This window comes from Canis lupus, chromosome 24 (assembly GCF_011100685.1).
Source record: "Canis lupus familiaris isolate Mischka breed German Shepherd chromosome 24, alternate assembly UU_Cfam_GSD_1.0, whole genome shotgun sequence".
NCBI classification, from domain to species: Eukaryota; Metazoa; Chordata; class Mammalia; order Carnivora; family Canidae; genus Canis; species Canis lupus.
Window position 1 is genome coordinate 2,014,841 of NC_049245.1, and position 21,468 is coordinate 2,036,308.

At 41.2% G+C, this 21,468-nt stretch overlaps 1 long non-coding RNA gene across 10 annotated transcripts in view; it reads right to left on the bottom strand.

Annotated features, from left to right (window-relative positions):
- Positions 1–1,248: 1,248 nt before the first annotated feature.
- The window catches only part of LOC102151318, an 82,019-nt gene continuing 61,799 nt past the window's right edge, over positions 1,249–21,468 (bottom strand). For 3 of the 10 annotated variants that reach the window (XR_005377464.1, XR_005377461.1, XR_005377463.1), the window contains 4 exons: positions 19,802–19,965; positions 18,109–18,288; positions 17,345–17,492; positions 1,258–1,967 (listed from right to left, as the gene is read on the bottom strand). This is a non-coding gene — a long non-coding RNA (uncharacterized LOC102151318). Of the gene's footprint in view, positions 1,968–2,381; positions 2,816–7,221; positions 7,239–9,165; positions 9,250–9,555; positions 9,655–17,344; positions 17,493–18,108; positions 18,289–19,222; positions 19,306–19,801; positions 19,966–21,468 lie in introns of those variants that run through there. The other 7 variants (XR_005377465.1, XR_005377466.1, XR_005377462.1 and 4 more) reach the window with 7 other exon arrangements.

Consider the following 21,468-nt stretch of genomic DNA (forward strand, 5'->3'; position numbering starts at 1 on the left):
TCCACGGTCAAGGTTTTGGAAAGGTTGGTTTCTCCAGAGGCCTCTCTCCTTGGCTCGTCAATGGCTATCTTCTCCCTGTGATTTCACGTGATCTTCCCTCTGTGTGTCTGTGTCCTGATCTCCATTCTTGTTTGAACACCAGTCATACTGCATTAGGGCCTACCCTAGTGACCTCATTCTACCTTAGCTGCCTCTTTAAAGGTCCTACCCTTAATCAAGGTCACATTCTGAGGTACTGTGAGTTAGAATGAATTTGGAGAGCACACACTTCAGACCACAACAATGAACAATTTTCTTCCTCAAGGAAGAAACCAGAAGACTGGAAGAAGACTGCTGTGACACAAAGTTGGCAGGGGGCCTCTGTGGTGACCTGAGGGTTTTCTACAGGGAGAGAAGCCTGTCCCATCTCCTTTCCCTTCTCTTCCACTCCACTTGGGTAAGAGTTTTAAAAGGGCTGACAAAAGGGCTATAAGGCAACACTGGGTGCTGAGATCTCCCAGCAAATAACCCTATTAAACCCTGAGGTCACAGGTTTCAGGAAGATGAGATCCCCTGTCCTGTATGCAGGCCTACCCATGACCCTCTTTGATGCTTTACAGACAGCATGGGAGAAGGAAGAGGGGAGAAGGAAGGGGGAGACATTAATTAGTGAAAAAAACTGCCTTGGCTGGGATTTTTAAAACTAACAGTTCTAAGTCAGAAATGTAGATATGTAGAAGCAATGCATGTGGGAGGTTGTGGTGGTGGATGCCATATCAGGGAATAAGGAAAAGAGCACTGTTGGTTAATTCTCCAGGACAGAATTTACTAGTCTAGAAAGCAGCTCCAGACATGAGGCTCTTTTAAGCTTTAAATGCGTGGGGGTTTAGTGCAGCACTCAGCTTAGTGGCTGGTTTTGACCGAGGTGAGAGGGTCTCTGGCTTCATACAGAATGAAATCAAATGTGAACCAGTAGAAGGAGAAAGAAAAATTTACTGAAGAGATAGAGCATGTACAGACAAGACTGTTCAGGACACTTGGAAAGGAAAGGAACATGAGTCTCATCTTTCTTTGGGATCTGCAGGGGTTTTTTTTTTATTTTTTAAAAATTTATTTATGATAGTCACACACACAGAGAGAGAGAGAGGCAGAGACACAGGCAGAGGGAGAAGCAGGCTCCATGCACCAGGAGCCTGACGTGGGACTCGATCCCAGGCCTCCAGGATTGCGCCCTGGGCCAAAGGCAGGCGCCAAATCGCTGCGCCACCCAGGGATCCCGGGATCTGCAGGTTTTTATTAAAGGTTTTTATTGTCCTCTCATATATCCAAGAACTGATTAGAACAAGGACAAGGTCCAGGTATCCATCACAAGTCGTTTATTCCTTGAAGCTGGGGTCTTTTGGCATCATGATGTCTAGCACCAATGGTTGAGATATTACCTATTGTGCTGGGAAACTCCAAAGATACCAATAACTCTTTGTCCCTTATAAGGAGGACATTAAGCTGTGTGTAAGGCAGGGATACACGGTCTAGCAAGAAGAGAAGCAGGAAAAAAAAAGAAAAAAAGGAAAAAAAAAACAGCTTTTTTTTTTTTTTTTTTTAATGGGGTTCCTTTCATTTCCCCATCTCAGTTTGAGGCCAGGAAGTTACACATGCCAGCGCTTGTCATCTGAGCTTTTGCCAAATATGAGGTTTTGTGTCATAGCCATTTGCCCCTACTTCTATGTATGTTGCTTTCACCAACTCTCAGAATTTTTCTCATTAAGTTTATAGGTTTGTCCAAGGCCTGATGTGAGTGGGGCTCAAAGACAAGGTTAAAGTCAAGATGGATGATATAAACAGCCCAGACAAGAAAGTAAAGGCAGACCCCTTTATGCTGCTTCTTTTTTTATGCAATTGACAGTTTCTCCTTCCCCCAATTTCGTTTGGGTCTCCAGATGTTAAATTGCCTCTAGGATAATAAGGTGGTTGCACTCTCCAAATGGAGCCTATTAAAAGAAAACAACAAAAGTCAAAATGGAGTCACATAAACTTGCAAAACCAGGTTTTACTGCCTAATCTAATTGCAGTTTCAACCTCCTCCCAAAGTGTAATCCTAACTGGTCAGCAGGAGTTTTCCAATCAGCACCAATGATGTCATCTGTCACATGGGTCCTCTTCCTCCCTCCCTCCCCGCCCCCCCAGAAGATGAGGTAATTTGCATGGTAAGACCACTACATACCCCTGAGGGAAGAAAATTTTGCATAAAACATTCTTTTCTTTTGCTAATAATTTCCTTGCCCCACCCTCATTTTTATAAAAGTCTCTCATTTTGTACAAATAGAGCATCTCTCTATTTGATAGATGGGGTGCTGCCCTATTCATGAATCACTTAATAAAGCCAATTAGATCTTCACATTTACTTGTTTGGATTTTGTTCTTTTGACAAGCTTGATGCCCAGTTGCTCAGCCTGCGTGTCTTCCAGGTGGTTCCAGATCAAGCTACAGTTTATTTCCACCTAGCACTAGGACTCTTTGTTTAAGGAGTCCTCTTACAACAGGCCACCATGGCTCTTGGAGCTATTCAACCAAGGCTGACCCGAACTCCCCCAAAAGAGACAGCTCCCTTTCCAGAAGGTTCCATTTCAGGCTCCATGAAAAGTTCTGCTCAAATAAGAGGACCTTGGAAGCACATGTTGATAGAACAGAGTCCAGCTTCTTGTAACTATCTCTCAGAGATATCTATATACAGAGCCATGACTTGTATGCAGTAGATCCTTGGCATTGATACAGGCTGGCTGGGTCTGTGAACCCAGAGGGGGCTCCCACAGGACCAGCCAGGAGGGGTCTTGGCTTCCTGCAGGATGGAAATCAAACATGAGCTTAGAGGAAGTAAAAGAGTTTATTAAAGATCTACAGAGAGTATAAGTATGGACAGAGCATACAGGAGACTGAGAAAGGTAAGAAAAATGAGTCTCATCTTTGCTTGGGGCCTGAGGATGGCGGTCTCATGCAATATCTTCTCAGTAATCTGGGAACAAAGATGAGTGTGTAGGTGTTCTCCATAAGTCACTTATGCCCTGAAGTCAGGGGTCTTGAATAGTCAGCAGTAGTGCAAAATGTTCCTGAAGACCCAGCCTAGTCACTCCTGAGATGTTATGTGCTGTGCTGGAAGACTCCAAAGAAATCATTAAATCCTTAACCTTTTTAAGGAGGACACGTTTTATTTGTTCTTATAGCATGTATAAGGCAGTGGTGCAAGTCCTAGCAAGAATAGAAGCATGAATACAAACATACTTCCAAAAACTGGAAAGAACTCAAATATAAAAGCTAACCTTAAAGGAGCTGGAGAAGGAACAGCAAATAAAACCTTCACCCAGCAGAAGAAGAGAGTTAATAAAGATTCAAGCAGAACTCAATTAGATACCAGAAGAACTGTAGAACAGATCAACAAAACCAGGAGTTCATTCTTTGAAAGAATTAAAAAGATAGATAAACCATTAGAAACCATGGAACCGTGGTTAAAAAGAAGAGAGAAAAGACTCAAATTAATAAAATCATGAATGAGAAAGGAGGGCTCACCAACAATAGAGAGAAAAGATTTATTAAAAAGAAGAGAGAAAAGACTCAAATTAATAAAATCTTATTAAAAAGAAGAGAGAAAAGACTCAAATTAATAAAATCATGATTGAGAAAGGAGAGCTCACCAACAATACCAAGGAAATACAAACGATTTTAAAAACTTATTATGAGCAGCTATATGCCAATAAATTAGGCAACCTAGAAGAAATGGACGCATTTCTGGAAGACCACAAACTACCAAAACTGGAACAGGAAGAAATAGAAAACCTGAACAGAGTGACAACCAGGGAGGAAATTGAAGCAGTCATCAAAATATTACCAAGACACAAAAGTCCAGGGCCAGATGGCTTCCCAGGGGAATTCTATCAAATGTTTAAAGAAGAAACCATACCTATTCTACTAAAGCTGTTCGGGAAGATAGAAAGAGGTAGAATACTTCCAAACTCGTTCTATGAGGCCAGCATCACCTTAATTCCTAAATCAAAGACCCCACCAAAAAGGAAAATTATAAACCAATATCCCTGATGAACACAGATGCAAAAATTCTCAACAAGATACTAGCCAACAGGATCCAACAATACATTAAGAAGATTATTCGCCATGACCAAGTGGGATTTATCCCCGGGATGCAAGGCTGGTTCAATGCTTGTAAAGCAATCAATGTGATAGATCATATCAACAAGAGAAAAAACAAGAACCATATGATCCTCTCAATAGATGCAGAGAAAGCACTTGACAAAATACAGCATGCATTCCTGATAAAAAAAACTCTTCAGAGTGTAGGGATAGAGGGAACATTCCTCAGCATCTTAAAAGCCATCTACGAAAAGCCCACAGCAAATATCATTCTCAATGGGGAAGCACTGGGAGCCTTTCCCCTAAGATCAGGAACAAGACAGGGATGTCCACTCTCACCACTGCTATTCAACATAGTACTGGAAGTCCTAGCCTCAGCAATCAGACAACAAAAAGGAATAAAAGGCATTCAAATTGGCAAAGAAGAAGACAAACTCTCCCTCTTCGCAGATGATATGATACTGTACATAGAAAACCCAAAAGACTCCTCACCAAGATTGCTAGAACTCATACAACAATTTGGCAGTGTGGCAGGATACAAAATCAATGCCCAGAAATCAGTGGCATTTCTCTACACTAACAATGAGACTGAAGAAAGAGAAATTGGGGAGTCGATCTCATTTACAATTGCTACCAAAAGCATACCTAGGAATAAACCTAACCAAAGAGGTAAAGGATCTATACCCTAAAAACTACAGAACACTTCTGAAAGAAATTGAGGAAGACACATGGAAAAATATTCCATGCTCATGGTTTGGAAGAATTAATATTGTGAAAATGTCAATGTTACCCAGGGCAATTTACACATTTAATGCAATCCCTATCAAAATACCATGGACTTTCTTCAGAGAGTTAGAACAAATCATCTTAAGATTTGTATGGAACCAGAAAAGACCCCGAATAGCCAGAGGAATATTGAAAAAGAAAACCAGAGCCGGGGGCATCACAATATCAGGTTTCAGGTTGTACTACAAAACTGTGATCATCAAGACAATGTGGTACTGGCACAAAAACAGACACATAGATCAATGGAACAGAATAGAGAACCCAGAAGTGGACCCTGAACTTTATGGTCAACTAATATTCGATAAAGGAGGAAAGACTATCCACTGGAAGAAAGACAGTTGCTTCAATAAAAGGTGCTGGGAAAATTGGACATCCACATGCAGAAGAATGAAACTAGACCACTCTCTTGCACCATACACAAAGATAAACTCAAAATGGATGAAAGATCTAAATGTGAGACAAGATTCCATCAAAATCCTAGAGGAGAACACAGGCAAGACTGTTTTTGAACTCGGCCACAGCAACTTCTTGCAAGATACATCCATGAAGGCAAGAGAAACAAAAGCAAAAATGAACTATTGGGACTTCATCAAGATAAGAAGCTTTTGCACAGCAAAGGATACAGTTAACAAAACTAAAAGACAACCTACAGAATGGGAGAAGATACTTGCAAATGACCTATCAGATAAAGGGCTAGTATCCAAGATCTATAAAGAACTTATTAAACTCAACAGCAAAGAAACAATCTAATCATGAAATGGGCAAAAGACATGAAGATAAATCTCACAGAGGAAGACATAGACATGGCCAACAAGCACATGAGAAAATGCTCTGCATCACTGGCCATCAGGGAAATACAAATCAAAACCACAATGAGATACCACCTCACACCAGTGAGAATGGGGAAAATTAACAAGACAGGAAACAACAAATGTTGGAGAGGATGTGGAGAAAGGGGAACCCTCTTGCACTGTTGGTGGGAATGTGAACTGGTGCAGCCACTCTGGAAACCTGTGTGGAGGTTCCTCAAGGAGTGACAAATAGACCTGCCCTATGACCCAGCAATTGCCCTGCTGGGGATTTACCCCAAAGATACAGATGCAGTGAAGCGCCGGGACACCTGCACCCTGATGTTTCTAGCAGCAATGTCCACCTTAGCCAAACTGTGGAAGGAGCCTCGGTGTCCATTGAAAGATGAATGGAGGGATCCCTGGGTGGTGCAGTGGTTTAGCGCCTGCCTTTGGCTCAGGGCGCGATCCTGGAGACCCAGGATCGAATCCCACGTCGGGCTCCCGGTGCATGGAGCCTGCTTCTCCCTCTGCCTATGTCTCTGCGCCTCTCTCTCTCTCTCTCTGTGTGTAACTATCATAAATAAATAAAAATTAAAAAAAAAAAAGAAAGATGAATGGATAAAGAAGATGTGGTTTATGTATACAATGGAATATTCCTCAGCCATTAGAAACGACAAATACCCACCATTTGACTCAACGTGGATGGACCTGGAGGGTATTATGCTGAGTGAAGCAAGTCAATCAGAGAAGGACAAACATTATATGGTCTCATTCATTTGGGGAATATAAAAAGTAGGGAAAGGGAATAAAGGGGAAAGGAGAGAAAACGACTGGGGAAGATCAGTGAGGGAGACAGAACAGGAGAGACTCCTAACTCTGGGAAACAAACAAGGGGTGGTGGAAAGGGAGGTGGGGGAGGGGGTTGGGGTAACTGGGTGACGGTCAGTGAAGGGGGCACTTGACGGGGTGAGCACTGGGTGTTATGTTGTATGTTGGCAAATTGAAGTCCAAGAAAAAAAAATAGAAAAATAAAATTAATTAATTAATTAATTAATAAGAGGTCTTAAGATCACTTATCATGCATCTAGGATGAGTGAAATGAGGAAAATCTAGAAAAACCTTTTAAAGGGAGGCACAGTGGAAATTTAGAATAAGAAAATGAGGCTCAGATGAAGGAACTCTTCTAAAGAGTGTCATGTGGAAAGGATGGAAAGTAACTCACAGTGGAGGGAGCTAGCAAACACCACAAGGACCAAGGACTCAAGGTCAGCTTCCTCAGCAGGAAGCCATGTTGATGACTTGAAGCCTTGATACATTTGATGAAAATAGTACTTTTTATCTCCACATTCTTCCTCCCTAAAACCCACAGTCCCATCCTAACAATGAAACAAACAGAAATTGAAGGGCATTCTACAAAATATCTGTCCAGTGCTCCTCAAAATTGTCAGCATATTAAAAGACAAAGAAAGTCTGAGAACTATCACAGACCAGAAAAGTCTGAGGAGACAAGGCAACCAAAGGTAATGTGACATCCTGGATGGAATCCTGGAACAGAAAAAGGACAATAGGGAAAAAAATGAATACACTATAAATAAAGTATACAGTTTAGTTTAAAAAAAAATAATGTACTGAGGGGCACCTCGGTGGCTCAGTTGGTTGGGTATCTGGCTCTTGATATCGCCTGAGGTCATGATCTCAGGGTTGTGAGATCAAGCCCCACCTTGGGCTTCACACTCAGCACAGAATTTGTCTCTCTCCCTCCCCCACAACTTGCTCTCTCTCCTCAAATAAATTAATTAAATCTTAAAATTAATAATGTATTAATATTGATTCATTAGTTCTGATAAATGTACCATAGTTGTGTAAAATGCTAGCCACAATGGAAGCCGGGTGCAGGATATGCAGGCACTCTCTGTAGTGTATTTACAACTTCTCTAAAATTTAAAACTATTCTGAAATGAAAAGTTTAGAAGAAAAATTAGAAAAAAAATGAGTCCAAATCTAAAGTTTTATTTTTTTAAGATTTTACTTTGAGCAATCTCTACATCCAACATGGGACTCAAACTCACACCCCAGAGATCAAGAGTTGCATGCTCCACAGACTGAGCCAGATAGGCACCCCTAAATGATAGCCCTTTTTTTTAAGTAGGCTCTACACTCTATATGAGACATAAAATCACACAAATCTAAATTTTTAAAAAGTCTTAGGATTCAGTAAATTTTATCTCAGATGAGTTAAGTTTATCCTTTCTTTCCAAATCTGAAAAAGGTATAAAGTTTTTCATCAAAGATTCTGTTTTCTGGAAGTTCCTAAAAAACTGCAAATAGAATTACCATATGATCAAGCAATCCTACTTCTGGATGTATGACCAAAGAAAACAAAATCATTATCCCGAGGAGACATGTGCACTCCCATGTTCTTTGTAGCATTGTTTATAACAGCCAAGACATGGAAACAACTGGTGTCCATTGACGGATAAACAGATAAAGAAAATGTATATGTACTATAAATATGTAAATGTAAAATACAGTTATAGATATACACACACATACACAGTGGAAGATTGTTTTAGCCATGAAAAAAGAAGGAAGTCTTGCCATTTGTGACAACATGGATCAATCCTTGAGAGTTTTATATTAAGTGAAATAAGTCAGACACAGAAAGACAACTACTGTATGATCTTTCTTGTATGTGGAATCTAAAAAACCTGAACTCTGGGCTCCTGAGAAGCTCAGTCATATAAGCATCTGACATTTTATTTTAGCTCAGGTCATTATCTCAGTGTCATGGGATAAATTCCTGCAGCAGGCTTCTCGCTCAGTGGGGATTCTGCTGGAAATTCTCTTTCCCTCTCTCTCTGATCCTCCCCACCCTCTGTCTTCTGTTCTCTCTCTCTCTCTCTCTCTCTCTCTCTCTCAACCTTTTAGTCTCAAATAAATAAATTTTTAAAGATAAAATAAATAATTAAAAGCTGAACTAGAAATAGAAGTCAGATTTATGTTTACAAGAAGCAGGGGTGGGGATGGAATTGGGTGAAGATGGTCAAATCACATAAACTTTTAGTTGTAAGGTAAGTGAGCTCTGAAGATATAATATACAACATGATGACTCTAGTTAACAATACTGCATCATATATTTGAAAGTTGGTAAGAGAGTACATCTTCAAAGTTCTCATCATAAGAGAAAAATAATTATAACTATGTGAGGGGAGAGAGATTAACACAATGTATTATAATCATTTGCTCTTACACATCTATCAAATCAAATACATACACTCACATGAACTTACACAATGTCATATGTCAATTATATCTCAATAAAACTAGAAGAAAAAACAAAGGAAACAAGACTCTGGTTTCTGCCAGCTTCAATTTTCCTGCTATTTATCCTTTTACTCAGTATTTTCCAGCTTGAGTTCAGTCCCCTTCAGGAACCCTTTTGGACAATTCCAATCATCACCAACCTCTCCCTGTCCTCTGCAATCTGCTCTGATGGTGACCAACATCTTTTCCATGTTCCATGTTCAACGTCATCATGTTGCTAGCTTGACCTCACCTGTGGCAGAAGTATTTATACCATCGAAATTGGCAAACAAAAAAAAAAAAAAAAAAAAGAAAAGAAATTGGCAAACACTACAAATGAGGGTTTTTATTTTCCAGAGAGCTAGCTTACCACAACTTATAGTCTATGCCACTCAATTTAGCATATACTATATTCTCTTTGTATTCTACATTGATATTTCAAGTCACTGCTTCTAAGATAGGCAACATGAGGTCCTCAAGAGTCAAACTGCACAGTTGAATATATTCCACTTGCCATACTGCCAAAATGAGAGTTTTTGTTCAACAACTGCCTGCATACCGAGAGGTCCAAAGCCCGGATCCCCGACCACATGGTATCATAGGAGCTCGGTAGCATCCATTCTCAGCTCTTGACATCTCTGGGGCTCTGTTCACCCATCTGAAAAGTAGTACAATTGAAGAGGATGGGTTGAACATTCTTGAATTCTCCTGGATTGGTGAGTGACAAGGACCAGCTCTTATGGCACCTTCATTCCAGGGCATTGCATGGTGACTCAAGGGATGTTAATAGTTCCATGATCAAGTACATTTGGGAAATGCAGATCCAACCAAGTTTAATGAATCTCTCCAACTGTAGGACTTCTCAGTCTTTAATCTGCTTGACACATTGGAACATTTAGAAATGGAAGGGCAGACAGAGGCTAAAAACCCATGTGGGTGTCAGATTTCAGGAAATGGCGCTCTTAGTTAATTTCAGGGCACACCAGGGAAGATGTAATCATCAAATTTAGATCTTAAATTGGACAGCCATCTCCTCTGTCCCCTATTCATTCTCTCCTTAGCCTTGGGATTGAAATAAAGAATTCAGGAGAAGGAATGGGGGGGCTGTGGGCAGGAGGCGGGCAGGCTGGGCCTTCTGGCATTTGGACTAATTTTCAAATGGCTGTACGGCCGAGACTGAGTCCACAGAAGCAATTTGTTCTTATCAGTGCCGATGGCAAATATTTATGTTGCTCTTTTCTGTGACATTGCCTTGTTTGCCTTCACAATCCTTCACAAATTGAGGAGAGTGCTGTTCTTCATATGGACATAACTATCAGATCTCCGGTTGCCACCAGTACTAGGAACAGCTCAACCAACTATTGCTTTCTCCTTCAGCAATCAATCCTCTTTTCTCACTCTGAATTTTAGACCTGCTTAAATATTTTCCAAATATTTGGCTTTGTCGGTGACTGGCTGAGCTGAAAAATAATAATGATGGCTTGTATTTTTATTGAAAATGCTCTTATCTTTTGACAATTGTTTTCACAACTACTATCTCATTTTGCCATCTCAAAAACTTGTAAGATAGAACATTCTCATGTTACAGAGGGGAAAGAAATGCAACCAGAGCATTCAAGATGCCTATGGCTCGCCAGAGCAGAGCGGCAAGTGAAGCATGGCTCTTGGCCTCATAGGGACACTGGAAGGACCTGGGGAGGTTTTCAAAGTGCTGGTGCTTGAGATCGTCCTCCAGAGATCCTGGTTTAAGTATAAACCTGGGCCTTGGGAGATTTTAACATTCTTCAAGTTATTTTTCTTTTTTAAAAAAAAGATTTTCTGGGCAGCCCCCGTGGCGCAGCGGTTTAGCGCCGCATTCAGCTCGGGGCGTGATCCTGGACACCCAGGATAGAGTCCCGCGTCGGGCTCCCTGCGTGGCGCCTGTTTCTCCCTCTGCCTGTGTCTCTGCCTCTCTCTCTCTCTCTCTCTCTCTCTCTCTCTCTGTGTGTGTGTGTGGCTCTATGAATAAATAAATAAATAATCTTTTAAAAAAGAAAAAGATTTTCTTTATTCACTTGACAGGGCACAAGTAGGAGGAGCTGCAGGTAGAGAAAGAAGTAGAAGCAGGGCTCCCCCACTGAGCAGGGAGCCCAATGTGGAGCTCCATCCCTGGACCCTGGGATCATGACCTGAGCCAAAGGCAGACGCTTAACTGACTAAGCCAGGCATCCCCTCTTCAAGTGATTCTAATGTGCAATTCTGACTTTCAAACTCAGCTTACTTTCTGTGAAACAGCCCTGTCCTATTTACATATTTTTCTCAGCTTCTCTCTCTTTCTATCCTAATTTTGATAAGAATATGTGAAATGTGATATTTTTATCTAAAATATTCTCCCTCTGGGGCCCCTCAGTGGCTCAGTCAGTTAAGTGTCTGCCTTCAGCTCAGGTCATAATCCGAGGGTCCTGGGACTGAGCCCCATACTGGGTTCTCTGCTCAGCAGAGAGTCTGCTTCCCCCTCTCTCTCTGTCCCACCCATGCCCCCACCACTTGTGCTCTCTCTCAAATAAATAAATAAAATTTTAAGCCGTAAAATAAAAATTAAATTAAGTTAAATATTCTCCTTCCAACCACAAGTCCCAACCACCCACGGACAGCACTCTGAAGACTTTATCAAAGCAGCAAAAGAGGGGTGAATTCACACTACCAACCTAGAGCCTCCTAAGTGAGATGACATTTATAGACAAATGACTATAAATACTCTTGACCCAGGGATCCCACTGCTAGATCTATCCTATAGAGATATTTCTTCAAATATACAAAAATAAATGTATAAGGATGTTTGAACAACTAGCAGTAATAGGCAAACAATAGTAACAACCTAATGTATCTGTGAATAAGAGAACAGTGAGATCATGGGACAAGCATAGTAGAGAATATCATGTTATCGTTAAAAATAATGGAATATATTTTTGTAAGCTGACAAAAAATGTTTTTGATATTTGAGAAAAGGAAGTGGCAGAAAAATAATACAGAATGATCCAAAATTTGTTTAAAACAAGCCCCACTATGTGCTTACATCTGGATTTCTATTCAGAAAAAAAAAAAAGAAAATACATACACTCAACTTCTAGAGGTAGTAGCTCCAAGCATTAAAGATAGGAGAGAGTAGAGGGCACAGAAAACTTTCATTTTTCTGTATTATTTGAATTGTTGCAATACAAAAGTATCACATGTGTATTTTTTTCTAAACTTTATTTCTATAACAACAAAAAATAGCTCTGATCATTGTAAAATGGTAAATCCCATGTGAGAAGAGATCATATTCACCAGGAAGATAGGGGCTGGCATTAGAGAGGGGCAGCTCTCTTTCAGGGCAAGCATGGCTTTGAACTACAGCAGTGGAAGAGCAGGCAGCCCAAGTGCAGAGCCTGAGGGGTATTCCCCGTCCTGGGAGCTCCCCTGGAGAGGAGTAAAGGGAGTGTGGCCAGCAGTCCTGGGGACAGCGGTAAGGAGGCTCAGGTCAAGAGTGAAGCTTTGGTCCCCGGCCAAAGACCGTCCAGGTAGGATTTATAAAGCCAGTGTTTTGAATGCAGGAATAATGCAATCAGAGCTCTGATTCCAGAGCTTCCTCTGGCAAGAGCATGGAAGGATAGATTCCTGGAACAGAAGTAGAGAAGGAGGCCCTGCTACCAGCTGAGATTAGCTGTACCAAGCAACGGCAATGCAGGCCACAGTGTTTGCACAGGGGTGCCCAGGGCAGAGCTCATTTCTGGAGTAGCCTCGGACCCCCAGGCTATAGAGGCCAACAAAGGCACATGAGAAAGGAGTAGGGGTGCCACCATCTAAGTCCAGGAGCCAGATCACCAGTGGCAGCACAGAAAGAGGGCTGGGGGGATCCCTGGGTGGCGCAGCGGTTTGGCGCCTGCCTTTGGCCCAGGGCGCGATCCTGGAGTCCTGGGATCGAATCCCACATCAGGCTCCTGGTGCATGGAGCCTGCTTCTCCCTCTGCCTATGTCTCTGCCTCTCTCTCTCTCTCTCTGTGACTATCATAAATAAATAAAAAATTTAAAAAAAAAAAAGAAGAAAGAGGGCTGGGGTAGGAAGCAGCAGGCAGAGGCTGTTGTGTCCCAGGTAACTGCCAGCCAACTGGCTGCACAGCAGGCAATTCGGATCCTATTTCAGAGCACTACAAATCAAGGAGAGATTTGAATCTCCTGAAAACATTTCCAGCCTTTGAGCCAGACCAAAACCACATTATAAAAAAAAAAAAGAGAAAAAAAGGAAAAAAATTCACCTAGTCCATACTTCCCTTTTCCAGGCATATTCTCTTTTCCTCTTTCTATCTGGAGCTCAACAAAAAAATAATCAAACCCAATGTCCTGTTATTAGAACCTGAGAGAAAAGAAAATACCCAGGCCCACAGAGCATTGGCTAAGCCCCCAAGATGAGTGGGGGGAAATGATGTCTCCTGTGATTTTTATGGGGGGGGGGTACTGGTGAGCAGAGAGGCAAGAAGAGTCAGGAAGAGAGGGGATGAGGCCACATGGATCCCCTCCCTGTAGAGCTGGCGCCTGGTGATCTTGCGGGGAGGGGCCTCACCTGAGCTTCCCTTACCCACCCAGAGAGTGAGAAACCTCTTTTCACTCCTGTTCTGGAAGAGGCTTGTGGCCAAGGACTTCATCTGCAGCCCAGGGTCCCTGCCTGCCCAGGGGCCCAGGACAGGTGGCCACACTCGGGCCTTAGCACCTAGCTGGACTGCCCTGCCTAGGCTGCGAGTATGAACTGCTCAGCATGTGCATCTAACATCCACACAAAAATGATGCACTGCAAAGGAGCTTCCTGGCCTTGGCTTTTTTAAAAAAAAAAAAATGAGTTATCTCAACAGTTTGAACTATCTCCTACACAATCTCTTTCTTCTCATTCTACAAAGAATAGATAACATGTGTTGAAAGGCAAGGTTCAGGGATGGACTGAGAGATTTTGAAGGGAAATGCTATGTCTCACTGAAGCTTGTATTTCTTGAGAGAAGGGGACATGGAAGTTATCTATGAACTCTGAGTCTTAGGGAAGACTCCAAGGAGACTAAACCATAGCTCTGGTTCCAAAGTGAAGTGTTGCTTTAAGAATTGCTGGGGTGCCTGGGTGGTGCAGTGGGTCAAGCGTCTGACTTGAAGTTTGGGCTCAGGTCCTGATCTCAGGGCACCTGATCTTGACTCATGAGATTGAGCCCCAAGTAGGGCTCCACGCTCAGGAGGATTCTTCTTGAGATTCTCTCTCTCCTTCTCCCTCTGGCCCTCTCTCCCACTCTCTCAAACAAATAAATCATAAATAAATAAATAAATAAATAAATAAATAAATAAATAAATAAATGAGTTGCTGAAAGTTCCTTTTAAAAAAGAGTATTTCCATTTTAATTCATTTTCCTCTCATTTATGTTTTCTGACAGTCTCACTTAAATGAGGTGTATCTGAATGAATTATTCACTCTATAGAATTTGACTACAGAATCTCTGTTCCCTTCCATGTTTTAAAACAGAATTATCAGTACAAATTTAGGGGCATCAAAATAGTAGATAAATTAGACAGAGAAGCTTGACAAAACCAACTCTTTCTGATTCTAATTTCAAAAGTGGAAAAACACACTAAAATCTGACAGTCTTAACAGAAAATGAGTTAGGATCTATAGGCAGGAAACTAGACTGTTTTCTATATAAAAAATGAAAAGGTTTTATACTAGATAACAACACTATAAATCAAGATTTAAACTACAAAAAGAGAAAAATATTTGCAATGTGCAACACATCTAACAGTTAAGCCTCCCTGTGCATAGAGGTCTTTAAGTTACTTTAAAAAAGGAGAGGCAACAGAGAATGTGGTCAAAGAAGATGGTTGGAACACTCACATACTTGTGAGTGCACAAGTATTCTAGGAGCTTAGGATGACAAAGAACAGATATAAAAACAAAACAAAACAAAAAAAGGAAAAAACAAAAAAACCTGCTACATTTGAGCCTGCCAGACTGGCAATGGTGGATTGGATCGAGCATACCCATATAACCAATTGGGGGAAGTAGGTATTTGTCTGCATTTTTATTAGGGTGATACACTGGTCAAGTTTTGACCTGGCACACTTTGATCCAGTACACTCTGCCTCTGGAAATATGTATAACAAGACCCTGGATTCACATTTAACATTTGCAAAAGGGAATCTATGGTCTCTGTACAAGGAAGAAAGAGAAAGAAAAGGAGATTCTTGAATTCCTGGTGATTCTTGCCCTCCACTTGGCCTCTCCCACAGCAGGCACATGCCAGGAGGGTGGCAGGACCTGCTCTTTCTTCCACTATCCTCATCACCTCAAAAGGCCTCAAATGGGTAAGAACATCTCCCTGTGCTGGGCGGAGGCCCCATGTTTAATGGGAAATGTATTGCTCATCTTTCACGCAATACATGGCCTCAACCTGAACACAAGCTAGCTCTTTCACCAGGTCTGAGCACCTGGTGAATAACCTGGTGAATGACCATCGGATGACTGATTATAAACCTGGTGAATAATCTGGTAAATCACCACCTAACTGGATGCAGAAGAACAAATCAGGTACCAACTAATTGCAGAAGCTGCTTTTTCTCCACTATGGCAACAATCTAATTTTTGGTGGTGATTTTAACTCCCTGAAAAATTTACAAAGTTTATCTTATATTGCCTTTCCTGAAACCCCACATGGCATGTGACTCCACTGGATAAGGATGTCTATATGGTAGAAACTGACAGTAGTGAAAACCTGAAAGTAGCCCACAGGTCCATCAACAGACATTTGGAAAACATCATGAGACATCCATTCAATGGGAGATTCTACAGAAATACATGATGCCAAGTCATGTGAATTGATATGAAAATACCAAATACATTGAGAGATAAAAATGTTACATAAGAGTGGACACAATATAACTCACTTACATAAAGTTTAATATGTTTTGAAAATAAGTACATGAAACTGATCATTTGTTATGTGTGTTGCACATGAGTAGACAGAGACTCAAAGGATTTTTGCCAAAATGATAACTGTGTTATCTCTGCAGAGTGGGATTCAGAGTACATTTTACATTTGGGGTTTTGTTTAATTTTTTGCTTTTCTTGATCATTTGAATTTTTAATAATAAGCATGTATATATTTTTAATCTAAAAAAACCCCAGAATGCTATATATATCCATTTTCAAAAGAAAATGGTAAACTGATACCAATACCAGTAGGAGAACCCTCAAAAGGAGCTTCCCAAGATTTTGCCTGCTAGAGGATGAGGTGCCACATCAAGCAATAACCATAGGTAATACCTACAAATGAACCAGATGTACCAAAGAGAAACTCTTTGTGTTCCAAGATGTCTTAGCATTGAGTATTTTATTTTATTCTCTTCCTAATTCTTTTCATGAGAAATACTGACAATCTAATGTTTTTTAAAGATTCCATTTATTTATTCATGAAAGACACACAGAGAGAAAGGGAGGCAGAGACACAGGCAGAGGGAGAAGCAGGCTCCATGCAAGGAGCCTGAAGTGGGACTCGAGCCTGGGACTCCAGGATCTCGCCCTGAGCTGAAGGCAGATGCTCAACTGCTGAGCCACCCAGGCATCCCTGCTGACAATCTTATATGTCTCACTTCAACAAATACATCTTGATTGCCCAGCACACTGCTAGGAATTAAAGATGTGGAGATGAGCAAAATGCGCTTCCCTGAAATCCTCAAGAAACATTTTGGGGAGATAAGCACACACACAAATAGTATCACTGATAATAATCTACTCTAAGGAGAGAGGCAATTAATGTTTCCTGGAGGACTAGAGTAAGGCTACCTGGACAAGATGGCATCTGAGCTAGGTTTGCAATGAACAGAGGTGAGGTCAATAAAGCAGAAAGACAAGCATTCCAGAAAAAGGGAACTGCACGGGCCAAGGCAGGGTACACATGTGCATTTTATATTTGATGAACAGAATGGAGAACAGAGGGAGAGGGGTATCAATCATCCAGGTTGGAAGGAGATGTGGGGACCAGAATCCTGATACACAGTTTGAGCTTACATAGAATATAAAGGTCTCTAACAAGAAGCTGACATAATCAGGTTTGTTCAGCTTGAGACAAGGATGAAAAATCCCATTAGTGAGATCACCCCTGGCCTGCAGGGCCATAGGCATGTCTCTCTGTTCCAGCACCCCACCTTTGAGATTGTAAGTGGTCAGCATATACATATTGGTTGAATGTGAAAAATCACCTAGATTCGTAGAAGTTTCCACTGACGTGAAAGCATTGGTAAAAATGAGAAACCAGGTGAACCAGTAGAGCTAATGTCCCCCTAGCAGAGGTGCAGGGGTGTACCTTATCCCTGGGATGGATTTCAGCATCTGGTTGGGCTCAGCAGTCCTTACTGTGGATACAATCGAATCTGAACATGCCTTTTCTGCTTCCACCCCATCTGCTCTTCTGCATCACCTTTCTCATCGAAGTCCTGCTGTAATCTAAGTTCCTTTAAAAAGAAAACAGAATTCTTAAGCATCTGTCACCACAGCTCCTTGTGGTGAAAAATGGAAGGAGTGGCTTCTTTGAAAGAAAAATGACAAGACGGAGTATTGGGTGACCCCAAGGTGTTGGCATGTGGGAGATGAACTGATTCGCCGAGATAGATGGAAAACCCTGTCTGCCTTTCCAACACTTTTTATAGTGACTTTTAATCGCTGTTTACGCTTTCAGGATGTTGGGCTTGGCATGCAAACCAGTCCCCTTGCAGACCATATAGGGGTGGAGGCGCTGGGCCACCATGAGTAAACACAGCCACAATGGAATTCCACCAGACTCACAGCAAGGCTTTCATCTGCTTTTGGGAGTGACAAGTAGGGCTGACTTCCCCAGGCTTGGAGTGGAAGCACAACTACAAAGCTAAGGATCTCCGGGCTTGTTTGTAGGACTTAACCTAGGAAACTGATACCCTCTGAAAGTGCCCCTTCATTCCAATGTCACTTTAGATAGGGCAGGTAAAAGGATTACTCTGGTGTCACTGGACCCCACCCATTGTCTGCACAAGCCCACACTGAATGGGTAACTTAACCCCCAAAGAGATAACTAACTGCTGTGTGTGTACTCACATTTACAACTGGCAATTCCCATGAAGCAGAGAGGTTGTTTTCCGGGGCCTTTTGCTTCACTGACATGTCAGTAGCAGAATCTGAGAGCATTCTAGACCAAAGGCATGGCACTGTAGAAGAGCCTGCTCCCGATGCCCTTATACTAAACCAGATCCACCAGGAGTACCTGCATGGAGGGTCCTACATGGAAGGCAATGTTCACATCACTCAGATTTCTGCTTTAAATTGTGAATTTGACCTAAAATTTTCAATATATTTCTTTTAAAGACAAACATATTAGAAACCTCAAAGAAGAGAGAAAGAAATTTCGAGGTTGATGTTCTCCTGGGAAAGAATGAAAAGACCAATGTCTGACCCATGTCCTTGCCTGCTTAGGACTTCGGGGCCTCAGGCATCTACCCCCTATCCACCCCACTACCCCAGCCAGCCTGCCCAGATTTACCCCACCAACTGAACCACGTGCAGCCAGTCTAGATTCACCCCCATAACCTCCCGCCCACCCAGGTTCACCCCCACTTCCTCCCGCCTGCCCAGGTTTACCCCCACCTCCTCCTACCAGCCGAATAGCCCAAAAGAATGAAGCCCTCGGACTCATGGCAGAGTTAGGCCAAGTTGCCATTTATTAATAGAAATATCATACAAAATAAATAACATTTATTATGTCTCTGAAATAGAGACGTAGAGAAAAGGAAACAAAGTTTATTCATAATCGCACCATCTAGATAGCCCATTCTGACAATTTAAAAAATTTTTAAGTAACATACTATATGCACATGATGAAAAACTCAGATGTTACAGAAGGTAAATTAATTTTAAATAAGATCAACCTTCACCCCGATGGTAACCATTGCTAACTTTGCCTCAGACTTCCTTCCAGACCAGGAAAAGAAATGCATAAAGCAGCAAAATATACATAGCCCTTTAAATGATTTATAAAATAAGAATTATAATAATAAATAAAAATTAAGAATAATTTTTAAAAGTATAACATCCTATTATCCTATATCTACCTCTTTTCATTTAATTATATATCTTGGAGGGTTTGTCACCCACTGTATATGAATCTACCTCACTCTTTTTTAATGGCTCACTTTATGGATGCAGGATAACTGACCTCTCCAAACTCTCAGGAGACTTAAAAGAACCACACAAATTGTAGGCAAGAGACACGGCCCCTCCAAGCCTCAGTTGCTTCATCTTTGAGATGAGAAAAACAATGGTAAACAACTAGATACATGGGCAGCACCTAAAAGAGTATCTAATACATCATAAGGCACTATTGTCATTATTTTTGTTAGTATTGGTATCAGTATTAGCTATGAGTATCAGTGTGATTTGTTATTAGAAACCTTTTGGATCAATATGAGCCATTATTGTCATTGTACTTTCCAGTTGGAAATTTTTTAGGCAAGTCTCAATGACATCACTATTAAAAGTAGACCGGGAAGAGAACTGCCATATATTTTTGAGCCACGCCCTTCAGAAACACCCAGCAAAACCAAAAGGTCTGTGGCCCATGGTAGTGACAGAGTTACCATCACTAGATGATTCCCCCAAGGAAGCCACAGCTTGAATACTGCTCTATGAAACAGCAGACAATTATATCAGAGACAAGTTACCAGGGAGAAATACAGAAGAATACCGTAGCCAATTGACAATGCAAGGAAAATTGTGGTGGGCAGAATGTAATTACCTGCACTGGAATTCCGCCAGGGTATCTATTTGCCCAGCAGAAGGAAATGAGACCAGATGTTTGGAAAAAGCGTTGAGTTTGGGCCAACGTTTCCCAAGATAATCTTTCCATCAGTAGTAAGGTCTTTATATCCAGGCATGAAGGAGAACCGGAGAAGGTTAGAGCTTTTAAGAACAAAAAAGAAGAGAGAGAGAGAGAGAGGGAGAGAACGAGAGAGAGAGGTTAGTTCAGTCTCTTTTTCTACAAAGGAGAGATTAGCTGACTCCCCAAGTAACAAAGCCAGCTCAAGGAAAAATGAGGGTTAGCTGAAAAGTCTCTTCACACCCAAACCAGGGTTTATTCTGTAACATTCTATTGCCTTATTTGTACAGAGCCTTAGGATAGCCATTAGTACTCAGAAATAAGACACAACATGTGTGACTTGAGGAATGATCAGCAGTTTTCAAAGTAACACTGGTAACCAATACCATAAATGCTTAGGACATTTTGTGGTTCTTATAGGGGAGGCCTAGAACCTCGTCATTTAGCCTGCTCCTAGGGGTCCTTTCCTGGGGAGGCTAAATGCGGGGGCTCTAGGCTCCTTCTTTCGCTGCCCCTCACTTCAACCTCAGCAATATTGCCTCTGCAACATTTAATGTGTTGGATGGTTTTACATACAATGTATTGACACAAGGTTCCAGTGCTGAAACAAAAAATTTTAATGTCATTGTTTTTGGCCTAAGAGCACAATGCTATATATTTTTAAAATTTCATTTGGAGATCTGGATGATCAAAGAAATGCCACAGATATTAGGTAAGTAGAGCTTTGAGAGAGTGGCTTTTCCCCTACATCATGTTTTTTCATTATCATAATGACCCAGCATTTCCAAACTGCCATTTGCTGGGAATCCACATGATTTACTTACAGCCAACCAATAAAGAGAGAGAAGCCAGAAGTTGACAAGCTTTTCCTATGAACATACAGATCTTATCCTCACAATGTCATCGGCTCTTGCAGCTGTTAAAAGTATGCCTCGGTCTTTGTTGGGCTTTGGGTTCTTTTTTGTGTGTGTGTGATTTTTTTTAAAGTTTGACAAAGGAGAAGATAGAAAAATTCTTGAGATCCATTGTACAACAATGTGACTCTACTTAACACTACTGAAATGTACATGTAAAAATGGTAAGAATAGCTTTATGTTAGGTGGATTTTGGGTTTTTTTTTTAACCTTACAGTAATTTTTTTTTTTAATTTAAGGTAAGAAGTGTTCCCTTCTTCAGCTTCCCCTCTTTCCTGTCAGCTGGAGTGTAGATGTGATGGCTGGTGCCCCAGCAGCCATTTAATGCCATGCCATAGAAGCTACATTCTGAAGATGGTGGAGTAACAAGAAGATACTGTGTAAGTGACAACAAGATTCCATGTAAAGAAACCTAGCCCCTGACACCAAGGTCACATGCCAACGCTGCATGGCCTACTTCTGGATCTCTTTTATGTAAGAGAGAAATAAATTTCTGTTCTATATCATTTTTAAAAGACTGCCAAATATAAATAAATAAAGATTGCCAAAGGAAATAGAAATATCTGCATCATATGTGCCAAACATATCAAGAGAGTAAAGTTGTAGTCCTAGGTCATTTTTATCTCATTTATTTTACTCAAATGTTCTAATAGGGCTATGATACAGAGTAGT